Below are 12639 nucleotides of genomic sequence, written 5' to 3'. Positions count from 1 at the left end.
TTAGTTTTGCCCCTGGCCAGGGAAGAAATTAAGCTACAAGTGAGATGACTTGCAGGTCAAATTTCACGGGAAGCCAAGCCCTAAGGGTTAGTCACATGTAGCCCAGGCTGGTCTCAAACTCAATATATGGCTGGTACGTGGCCTTGAACTCCTGACGACTGCTTCCACCGCTGGAGAGGTGGGATTTGAGGTGTAGCAATGCTACACCAGTGCCTTGAACCTCTATTTTTTTTTTTTTTTTTTTTTGGTTTGTTTTTGAGACAGGGTCTCTCTATGTAGTTGTAGTTGTTCTGGAGCTTGCTATATAGACCAGGCTGGTCTTCAAATCACAGAGACCCCCCAGCCTCTGCCAGATTCAAGGTGAGGGTACCCTGCCCACCTCTGAGCCTCTATTTTTATGTGGTAGTTACTTCTGATCCATGTTTGGTTTACTAAAGCCAATATTGTCTGCTTGAGTGTTCTTAATTCCTTAACTGGCTTGGCTTTAGTAGCAAAGCTCTCCCCAGTCAGCCTCTACCATATTACCTCTCTAGAGATAGATATCAAGTGGTAAACATAAAGAGACTTTAAATACATGTAAATATTAATTTAAAAAAAAAACATGTTGAGGCTGACACTACAGCTCTTACCTAGGATGCATATAGCCTTGGGTTTAATCGAAGTTCCCCACTCCCCAGGAGGAAAAGGATACTAAACACAGAGAATGTCTGAACATGTTGACTAAAATGTTAAAAAGCCACAGCTTGGACACACATGAAAATTGGTACATATCACTCTAGAGAGCACATATCCACTCAAGTGTCAACATGTGAGCACACTTAGAACTTCAGAAATTCCATGGGAATTCTACAGAACCGCCTACACATGTTCACCAAAATACTTGTGACAGAGAGCTCATAGAAACACAAACAAATAATAGGAAACCATTCAAAATGCCCACCAACCACACAAACAAATGATAGGAAAGCACTTAAAATGCCCATCAACCGAAGAATGGATAAATGCTACTATAACCATACATTGGTACAATGTGCATCAATGAGAATAAGCGCCAGTGAATTATATGACCTCACACTAAATTTCCATGTATATATAGTTTGAAAACAGGCCAAAGGAATCGGTGCTGCTAGGTGAGAATAGTGGTGTGCAGGGCAGTGCCTGGATGGGAGCATGGTGGGGAACTAGTTCTGTGCTTGATCTGGATGTTGGATGTACAGGTGTGTTTAGTTGGTATGTTGAGCTGTAGATGGGTTTTCTTTTTCTTTCTTTCTTGGTGATGAGAATCAAACCTAGGGCCTCCTGCATGTGAGGCAACTTTCTACCACTGAACTATACCCCAGACTCTGAGCTTTGTGTGTGTGTGTGTGTGTGTGTGTGTAGTGTTTGCTCATGTCAGAGTCGATGTTGGATGTCTTAACAGCTCTGCCTTTTATTCTTTGAGACAAAATTTCTCACTTAACCTGCAGCTCGTTGATTCAACTAGACTGGTCAGCCAGCAGAACCTCCAGGGATCTCTACACCCTGGGTGGAGCTTTGTGAGTTTGAAGCCAGTCTGGTCTACACAATGAGCTTCAGAACATCAAGGACTCCATGGAGAGACCCTGTCTGAAAACACATACACCAGTTGCATCCCACTTTTTATGTAGATGCTGGAGATCCAAACTCAGGTTCTCTTGCTTTTGTGACAAGCACTTTACTGACCATCCTCTTCCCAGCCCTATATGATTTTAATAGCATGCAACTTTACTGGAGAGATGGCTCAATGGTTAAGAGCACTGTGTGCTGTTCCAGAGGACCCAGGTTTGATTCTCAGTACCCATATAGCAGCTCACAACCATCTCTAACTCCAGTTCCATAAGGTCTGAAGCCTTCTTCTGGCCTCCATGAGTACCAGGCACGCATATGGTACACATTTATGCAGACAAACCACACATACACTTTAGAAATTCATGAGAATTCTACAGAAATGGCTACAGATGTTCACCAAAATGCTTGTAGCAGAGTGTTCATAGAAGCAAGTAAAATAAAAAATAAAATTGAGAAAAATACATCAACAAAACTTTGAGGTCTAGGAACACAGCTCAATGGTAGAGCATTTGCTTAATGTGCAAGGCCCTGGGTTTGAGTTGCTTGAGACAAAGCAAGTAAAGGTGCTTGTTACCCTGCCAGATGATCTGGGTTTGACCCACATGATAGGAGAGAACTGACTCATTCGAGTCATGCTCTGACCTCCACATGTCCTGGATGTCATGCATGCAGACACAGAAGAAAAATACAAGTGGATTTTTTGTTTGTTTGTTTTTTGTTTGTTTTTTTAAAGCTTTTTGTTGTTTTGGGACAAAGATTTACACAGTATCCAGGATAGCCTTGAACTTGTGATCCTTTATCCCTTCCTTCCTTTCTTGTGACAAGATCTCTCTATGTAACTCTGGCTGTCCTGTAACTTGATATATAGACGAAGCTAGCCTCAAAACCCAGAGAGATCTGCTTCCCTTTGCCTCCTAAGTGCTGGGATTAAAGGTGTGCACCATACGCACAGATCCAGGTGATTGATTGTAAAGACATGGTGGCTGATAGACTGCTCATGATGAATGGATGTAGTGTCAAATATATTCCCAATTATGGTCCCTTGGACAAGTAGTGGGTACTACACCCCACAGAGCTTCCTCTGTGCTACCCCCTGATGGGAGATGTCATTCTGTAAATATGTTTCTCTTATTGATTAATGAATAAAGCACTGTTGGCCAATATGAAAGCAAGATAGGTGGGACTAGGAGACAAGAAAGATTTAGGGATGGGTAGGAAGAGATTCCAAATGTAGGATGAAGAGAGCTGAGGTCCCAGCCAACTCTCTGGTAAGATAAGACCACGTGGAAATACTTAGATTAATAGAAATGGGTTTATATTTAAGACAGAGCTAGCCAACTCTAGTAACAGGCCAACAGCATTATAACTAATACAGCGTCTGTGTGTTATTTGGGGCAGGCGTGGCTGTGGGGCCAGGCTAGCCAGAAAAACCTGCTCTTAACAACCCCCATCTTTATAACTAATAAATCTTACATCCTATTCCAAAAGGTTGATTACATGGAGTTATACATTTTACATAATTAAAGATATACAATTATATACATGTAGAATCAATTACTCATTAGGATCATCCTCCTATAAACTGATGAATAAGCCTGCCAGGGAAGCCATCCTTCATCTTTGTCTATTTCTTAGGGAGACTAGGGACAGTTCCTTCTAAACTGTTACCTTGTTATCAATCATTCTCTCTGTTTAGATGTGTGCTGGTGAGTTTCTTTTTAGATCATGTGACACAGCTAGAGCCCTCTGGGAAGAGGGAAACTTAACTGAGAAATGCCTCAGGTGAGTCTGTGGGGCATTTTTCTTGACTAATGATCAGCTTGGGAACATGCAGCTGGCTGTGGAATATTAGTTAATTATGTAAAGATGTGCTGCATTTGTTTACCCTGCCTGCCTAAGGCACTGATTGGTCTAATAAAAAGCTAAATGGCCAATAGCTAGGCAGAAGGTATAGCTGGAGCGAGTAAATAGGAGGAGGAATCTAGACTCAGCAGAAATAGAGGAAGACAGAGGGAGAAAGGGAGACGCTGGGGAGATACAAGGAGCCAGACACACAGACAGACAGAATAAAAGAAAGGTAAAAAGCCCCAGCAAATTGTAGATGAATAGAAACAGGTTAAATTAAGTTATAAAAAGCTAGCGGGACAAGCATAAGCCAAAGACCAAGCTTTCATAATTAACAAGAAGTTTCCATGTCATTATTTGGGAGCTGGCTAGTGAGACAGGGAGGGAGTTTGGCTACAGAGGCCGATTGTGGGGCTGACACCCTTGGGCATGTGCTCCTCTATTTTATAAAAAAGGCAAGCTGATCAATGGGGGGGGCATGCTAGTAAGCAGAATTCCTCTGTGTTTTTTATTATTAATTATTTCATTTAAAAAATTTAAGCTGGACAGTGTTGCCACACGCCTTTAATCCCAGCACTTGGGAGGCAGAGGCAGGAGGATCTCTGTGAGTAAATTCCAGGACAGCCAGACTGTTACACAGAGAAACCCTGTCTCAAAAAACAATGACAAAAACATTTTATTAGATGTATTCCTTTTATTTGTCTTGCATACATGTTTGTATGTGCATTACGTTTATGTGTGGTGCCTGCAGAGGTCAGAAGGCGAACAGATCTCCTAGAACTGGAGTTAGGATGGTTGTAAATGACCAAGTGGGTGCTGGGAACTGAACCCAGGTCCATCTTCAAGAGCAGCAAGTGCTCCTATTGGTTGAGCCACCTCTCCAGCCCCTCCTCTGTGGTTTTCCATCCAAACTCTGCCTTGAGTTCCTGCCCTGACTTCCTGTCATTATAAGATAAAATGAACCCTTTTCTCCCCAAGTTGCTTTTGGTCATGGTGTTTAGTACAGCAACAGAAAGCAAACTAATACAAGATTGTGTGTGTGTGTGTGTGTGTGCCCACACGCGGGCTGAGGACTAAACCTAGAGCCCTGCACATGGCAGGCAAGCAGCCTCCCCAGGACTACAGCATTGGGTTTTAATGTTATTTTCTTCTCATTATTATGTTTATTTATTTATTTTTCTTTACTGTGTATCCATGTCTGTGGTTTTCTTTCTTTCTTTTTTAATCCATTCATATATATATATATATATATATATATATATATATTTATGTGTGTTGGTGTTTTGCCTGCATGGATGTCTGGGTGTTGGATCTCCTGGAATTGGAGTTACAAACAGTCTTGTGCTGCTATGTGGGCTTTGGGAATTGAACCTAGGTCCTCTGGAAGAGTAGTCAGTGCTCTCTAGCCCTGTCCATGTCTTTGTTTGTACACACATGAATGTGAAAGTCAGAGGACAGTTTTTGGGAGTTGGTTCTCTCGTTCTACTAAGTGATTTCCAGGGATCAAATACAGGTGATCAGGTCCCCCCAGCAAATACCTTTACCAGCTGCATCTTATTGGCCCCTGATGTGTTTTATTTTGTTGCTTTGATTTTTTTTTTAAACAGGGTTTCATGTGTGGAAGATTAGCCTCACTATGTAGCCAAGGTTAACCTTGAATTCTGATTCTCTTGCCTCTAACTCAGGTTTATGGCTGAGCATCAAACTAAGGCTAGTGCATTCTAAGCACACATTCTACTAAGTCATCCACTTCTCCAGCCCAGCCCTTGGTTTTTGATAAAAGGCCTCACTATGTAGCTCAAGCCAGCCTTGAATTTGCAATCCTCCTGCCTCAGCTTTCTCAGTACTGGAATTTCAGGAGTACCATGCCCAGCTCAGAGCAACACTGTAAAGATAATAAAAATGAGACTCAAGTGAGGTAGCTTGTTTTACAGTGGATAGTTTTATAAACCAGACCTATAACGTAAAATAAGGCAAAACACTAACACACATAGACAAAATTCAGAAATAAACCCTGAAATTCAGTGGCTTTAAAAATATTAAACTAGGCTGGACATGGTGGCACACACCTTTAATCTAGCATTTGGGAGGCATAGGCAAGAGGATCTCTGTGAATTTGATGCCAGCATGGTCTACAAAGAACATTCCCAGACAGCCAGGGCTATACACAGAGAAATCCTATCTCAAACAAACAAACAAACAAATAAAAGAGAGAGGCAGCCAGACACTGTGCACACTTTTAATGTCAACCCTTGAATGGCAGGGGCAGGATCTCTCAGTTGGAGACTGGCCTGGTCTACATAGTGAGTTCCAGGACAGCCAGGGTGACATAAAGACCTGTCACAGAGAAGAATAAATGAATGAATGAATGAATGCTGAGGAGACAGGAGTTCTAGCTTGTAGAACTCAGGTTGGTAAGTAGCAGGTACTTGGAAAGTGCTGAATGGGTGAATAAAGACTTAGCCTTTTTAGAACAAAAGGGACAGCCTCCTGAAGAGAAAAAAGCAAGCAAGCCAAACAAAGAAACAACAGCCGCAGTAAAACACCAAGTTTCAAACAGGGAAACAGGTCTGGTTTCCAGGCTCTGGCAGGGAGCGGCTGGGGCCCTGTGCTATGAGAACCACATTGCCTTTTATTCACATGGGGCTCAGGCAGGAAAAGATCAAAACCCAGTCTGAGAACTTGAGAGTCACCCTGGGGCTCTGTGGTTTGGGAACAGTGAGGTCAGCTCGAAGGCGGCATTGTGTCACGATTTCCATTACATACTTTGCAGGGTCCCCGCTCTTCTGGTAAGCTTTGGGGGTGGCACAGGGGCCTGGAGAGGTGGCAGTAAATGGCTGAGTCCTGCCTAGCTCAGCCTTGATGGGAAGGTGACTCAGGATTCCTCCATCCCCTGAGAGATGGGTATTAGCGGCACAAACCTCCCTCCCTGCTAATCCGGCCAGTTTCGGTTAATGTACTGGATATAGTGTTCCATTTCTTCTTGCCTTTGCCTACAAGGATGTTAGCTGAGTCCGATCTTGGCTGTGGGAAACTCTTTGAGCAGGTAACACAAGTCATGTAGAATAGCAGGAAGGGTAAGCCGACTCCCACCAGCTGTGTCACAGCACTGTGATTGTAGTTTTAAATGAAGATCAGTTTCCTTGGAGAAGTGAGGGCTAGATGCAATGTAGTCAGACCTAAAGATACCTGTCCTGGTGTCACTGGCCAGACAGACTCTGGACAGACATAGTAACAAGGCCCTGACCTTGGGTAAAGTTCATGAAATGCCGAAAGGCCTGGGTCCGGAAGTCTACCCTATTAGCTGTCTGCACTCTTGTTCCCAATCCCCTACCTTTGGCTTTTTAAAATAGACTCTCAGGGATGGAGGGATGGCTCAGCGCTTGAGATCATCGGCTACTCTTCCAGTTACCCCAGGAAAATTCTAGCATGCACTTGGTACCTCACAGCTGTCTGTAACTCTAGTCCCAGGAGGTCCAGTGCTCTCTTCTGGCCTTCATGGCATCAGGCAGATACTCAGCACACAGACGTAACACAAGCAAAACACCTACCCATACATATAATAAAATAATTTAAAAATGTTGCTCTTAACTGCCAAGCTGTCTCTCCAGCACCTAATAATAATTTAAAAAACATTTTTCATAAAAAAAATAAAATTTCGATGGGTGGTGGTGTACACCTTTAATCCCAGCAGAAGCAGGCAGATCTCTGTGAGTTCCAGGCCAGTCTGGTCTATAGAGTGAGTTCCAGGACAGGCTCCAAAGCTACACAAAGAACCCCTGTCTTGGGGAAAAAAATTCTCAGGGGCTGTGAAGATAGCTCATCAACTATGCTGCTCTTGGGAACCTCAGTTTGGTTCCCAACACACATGACAGCTCACTATAGTTCCAGGAGAGAGCCAATGCCCTGGCCTCCAAGGGCTCCTGGCTTGCATATGGTACACATACATGCAATCACTCACTCAGACACATAACACATAATAAAACAAAGAAGTTCTCATGTAGCACACTCTGGCCTCGAGCTCATCTTGAAGCTAACGAAGACCTTGAATTTCTGATTCTCCTATCTCTACCTCTAAACTCTGGGGCTACAGATTAGTGCCATCTCCTTCTGCTGGGATTGAAGAACCCAGGAATCTATGCATGTTAAGCATTAGGCATACCCTCCACCCTTGAGCTATATCCCCAGCTCTGTGTGTATGAGAGAGAGAGAGAGAGAGAGAGAGAGAGAGAGAGAGAGAGAGAGAGAGAGAGAGAGAGACACTACTTAGGTATCCGCCCTCATTTTCCATCTGGTTTAGGCAGGGTCTTTCTCGTCTACTGCTGTGTATGCCAGGCTACCTGGCTCTTGGGTTTCCAGGGTTATTCTGTCCTTTGGCTTCACAGGAGTGTTGAAATTGCAGAGTTGTGCTGTGGGGTTCTAGGGATCCAGGCTCAGTTCATCAGGCTTGCATAGCAAGGAATTTTAGTTGTTGAGCCATATTTCTTCTTCCTGTTTTTTTCTTTTTTTAAACTTTTGGTTTGTTTGTTTTTGCTTTTTGAAACAGGGTTTCTCTGTGTAGTCCTGGCTGTCCTGGAACTCACACTGTAGATCAGGTGAGCTTCAAACTCACACCTGGTTGTTGTTGTTGTTGTTTTAACTTTAAAAAAAAACCAATTTATTTGTATTTTATGAGTGTAAAGTGTTTTGCCTGCATGTATGTCTGCAAGTCACATGTGTGTATTGCCCGAGGAGGCCAGAAGAGGGCATCAGATGCCCTGAAACTGGAGTTGCAACATTTGTGAACCATCAAGGGAATGCTAGTAATCCTGCCCAGGTCCTCTGGAAGAGCAGCCAATGCTTTTAACTGCTAAACATCTCTCCAGCCTATTTCTTGTTTTTTGAAACAGTTGTGACTCACACCTGCTATAAGGATTAAATACAATGTGTAAGGTGCCCAGAGTTTTAGGCTTTTAAAGGTTGTAGAATCATCCTGCCTACAGTGTGTTTTAGAGGAAGCTGGGTGATAGATATGGCAATTCCAAAAATAGCCAACACAAATTTCAATTTCTGGTGCACCCATTTCCCATCTGAGTCAGGAGTCTCTGCGAGTATGTCCTACAGGCCAGAACTGTTCCTGCACAAACAGGATTCTGTAATGGTCGCGTTCCCCGCAGCCAGAGTTGGTCTCCCGGTCATGGTTACCCACACTCTGCATCTCATTATGTTGCCTTGTTTTGAATCCTGGACTCAAAGGATCCTCTGTCTGTCTCGGTTCCCAAGTTAGGACACACACCACCCTGCCCAGCTCTACCCATGTCGTCTTAAAATCTGTTTGAAATGTGCACAGTCTCTCTGGAACATATCAAAGGCACTTTCCTGGCTCCACGCCTGTGGCTCTTGGGGATGTCCTTGGACAGATACTGCAAGGTCCTTAGAACCTTGTTCCAGTTTCTAAAGGGAGATGAGTTATCACAGGTTCCCAGGCCCAGCCACTTCCCGGGGGTGACCTGCACCTACATGCCTCATCTGGAGACCTCAATGGCCTGCCTTTCTGTTACTTTTTGTCCTTCCTTCCTTCCTTCCTTTCTTCTTTCCTTCCCTCCCTCCCTCCACCCCCCCCCTTCTCGACAGGGTCTCACTCTGTTGCCCTGGACTGACCAAGAACTTTTTGTTGTTTTGTTTTGGTTAGTTAGAGACAGGGTCTCATTACATAGACCAGGCTGGCCTCTGACTCACAGACATCCCCTTGCCTCTGCCTCCCAAGGGTGTGTGCCACCATCCCCAGTCCTTATGTCTGCTTGTTGCTTCTCAAATCCCAGGTACTTCTCTATGACCTAAATGTTTGTCTTCTGTCCCCTAGGATGCCCCCCAGTCCTTCCATTCTGTTCTTTCCCATCCCACCCCCTGTTCCTAGTGTAGTTCACCCTCATCTTCCCTCAGCCACTGCTCTCATGAGCTCAAGGCAGAAGTTACATGTCGCTCCCTTGCCCCATGGCCACTCAACTCCCTTGGGATATATATAGCACAGCTGTGCCTTAGATTATGTGCAGAGAGCTTCAAGGCATCATCCCCTTCCCCCCAAACCATTCCACTTCAACATGACCGGGACAACATCCAGGGAGCTTCCAGTTAGGGAGAGGTCACCCAGCATCAAGAGTGGGACAGGAGGAGGAAGAGTGGGCTGAGCCGGGGTCATACAGCTCGTGGCAACCTTCCTGTCTGTTGGCAGGGACTTATCAGTCTGCGCCCCATTTCCGGGAGGAAGGGGAGCAGGCAGCCCTGAGGAGTGCTAACCTCTGGATGGAGGCTGTTTCCACAGCAGAGAGTGGAGACTCAGAGATCAAGTAGACCAACAAAATACTTAGGGTGACCCATGTAGGGTATGGGTAGATTGATTCCGCATCCGGCAATGGCCCATAGATGCTGGCCTGTACACTTAAGTCTATCTGTATATTTAGTTTAGGCCCCTCTGAGCCACATTTTACGAACATGACCTGATTTGGAAGAAAAAGAAGGTTCACAAGCAAATTACTAACATAGACGTGCTTACATGGAAACAATTATTAAACACTTGGCATATTAACAAAAATGATGCTGTCATAATTTTATCTTATCTGTTTACAAAAACAGGACGCTACAGAAACTTGTTACTTGAAGTTTTACTGTATGTCCTCAGGGCCCCTCCCCTTCAATGCTGGGGACCAAACTCAGGGCCTTGGATGCTAGGACAAGCCACAGCCTTCCTCACAAACTTTTGGAATAAAAAAGCAACTTTATGTCTTCTATCTCAAGACTTCTCTGCAGTGTATTCTTGCAAGTTAGTCCTGGGCAATGAAATTTGATTTCAGGGATGGTTAGATGTTTAGTTTTTTCTATTGCATACTGTGACTTTGTATAAGTCAATCAATGGAGCCTCAGTCTGTCTGTCTTTCTTCCTTCCTTTTTTCAAGACAGGGTTTCTCTGTGTAGCCCTGGCTGTCCTGGGACACATCCTGTAAACCAGGCTGGCCTCAAACTCAAAGATCTGCCTGCCTCTACTTCCCAAATGCTGGGATTAAAGGTGTGTGCCACCATGCCTAGCTCAGTTTTTCATCTGTGAAATGGGAATAATAGTCTCTGTGCCAGAGTTTTTTAGGTAACAGCCTGGGCTCCTGAAGCCCCAACAAGCTAGGTTCATCCAATTGTTCTGCTGTGCCTATTAAAGATATGAATAATGGCACATGCCTTTAATACCAGCACAGGAGAGGCAGAGGCAGGCAAATCTGGGATTTGAGGTCAGCCTGGTCTAACAGCAAGTTCCAGGCCAGTGAAACCCTGTCTAACAAGAGAGGAATAGACAAAAGATGAGAAGGGAAATTTACTCAGTGTGGTCATGCTAAGAAAAGGGGATATAAAGGGGCCCAGTGACACTTACAGCCATCTTTGTGCACTGAAATGAAGCTTCTGTTTCAATGGAGGGTAAGAAGTCTGTATCATTAAGTGGTCCTTGTGAAGGTGTGGTGGTCCAGCATGTCATTCACCTGTCCTTGTTTACTTCAGGTCTGTCCTGCAAGGTGGTCAGATATGTTGTCAGAATTGGATAAAAGCTCTTCCACAGATAAGTTCCTTCTCTGGCCAGGATCTGGACTTTAGACTTTCCCTTCCTCCACCATGGGACTCCTGAAAAATCTTAATTTTTTGGAGTTCATTGTTTCAATAGTTCAATAAATAGTTCAATAGCAAAGGGAGCAGTACTTCTCCCTGTGCATGTGTGTGTTATAATGTTGTGAGTGCACACATGCCACTGTGTGCATGTGTGTTAAAATGTGTGTGCACACATATATCACTGTGTGCATGCGTGTTAGAATGTGTGAGTGCACATATGCCACTGTGTGCATGTGTTAGAAAGTGTGTGTGCAAACATGCCACCGTGTGCATATGTTACAAAGTGTGTGTGAGTGCAAACATACCACTGTGTGCATGTGTGTTAGAAAGTGTTTGAGTGCACACATGCCAGTGTGTGTGCACATGTGTTAGAATGTGTGAGTGCACACATGCCACTGTGTGCATGTGTGTTAGAAAGTGTGCGTGTGTGTACTTGCCACTATGTGCATGTGTTAGAAAATGTGTGTGTACTTGCCACTGTGTGCATGTGTGTTAGAAAGTGTGTGTGTGTGTGCACTTGCCAATGTGTGCAAGTGTTAGAATGTGTATGGATGCACACATACTACTGTGTGCACATGCGTTAGAATGTAAGTGCACACATGTTCCTGTGTATATGCATGTGTTAGAATGTGTGTGGATGTACACGTACTGCTCTGTGTATATATGTTAAAATGTCTGTGTGTGCACACCTGTCACTGTGCATTTTTGAAAGTGGAAAGTGTGTGGGAGCACATATGCCATTGTGTGCATGTGTATGTATGTAGTGGCATCTTGCCTTGCCAGTGAACTTGTAGTGGCCATATTTGTGGGTGAGATTTTATGTGGAAAGTTTTGCCCCATATTGGGTGCCATTTTGTAGCCTTAGTTTCTTTCTGCCTGGTCCCATAGTTGATTAGCCCCAAATAAACACACAAGGACTTATATTAATTTATAAACTGTTTGTCTGATGGCTCAGGCTTCTTATTGGCTAGCTCTCTTAATTACTAGCCTAGCTCTATTAAACTATGTATTGCCCTCAGGCTGTGGGTTACCTGTTATCCAGCATGTAACTCCTTCAGCAGCATTGTGTCTCCCTTGCCTCTTCTCTCTGCCTCCTTTCCCCAGAATTCTCCTTGTCTGGTAGCTCCACCGATATTTCCTGCCTGGCTACTACTGGCCAATCAGTGTTTTATTCATCAACCAGTAAGAGAAACATATACACGGAAGGACATCCCCCATCATGTGTTAGAATGTGTGCATGTGTGTTAGAATGTGTGTGTATGTGCCATATGCCACTGTGTGCATGCATATGTGTTAGGGTACATGTGTGGCTGTGCACATGCCACTGTGTGCATGTGTGTTAGAATGCGTGTTGGTGCACACTTGCTGTTGTGTGCATGCTGCTGTGCACAGGTGTCTCAGGTACTAGTGGAGCTGAACTCTGTACTAAGTATCTCCTTCTATTAGCTGGTTTTTGTAGTTCATGCTTTAATCCCAGCACTCAGAAGACAGAGATCTCTGAGTTTCAGGTCAACCTAATCTACATTACAAATTCCAGGCCAGCCTGCGCTACACAGTGAGACCCTGTCTCAAAACCCAAAA

The sequence above is a fragment of the Phodopus roborovskii genome, unplaced genomic scaffold (genome assembly GCF_943737965.1).
Source record: "Phodopus roborovskii unplaced genomic scaffold, PHOROB, whole genome shotgun sequence".
NCBI classification, from domain to species: Eukaryota; Metazoa; Chordata; class Mammalia; order Rodentia; family Cricetidae; genus Phodopus; species Phodopus roborovskii.
The sequence above is the reverse complement of the archived record's forward strand: the minus strand, read 5'-3'. Positions refer to the sequence as shown.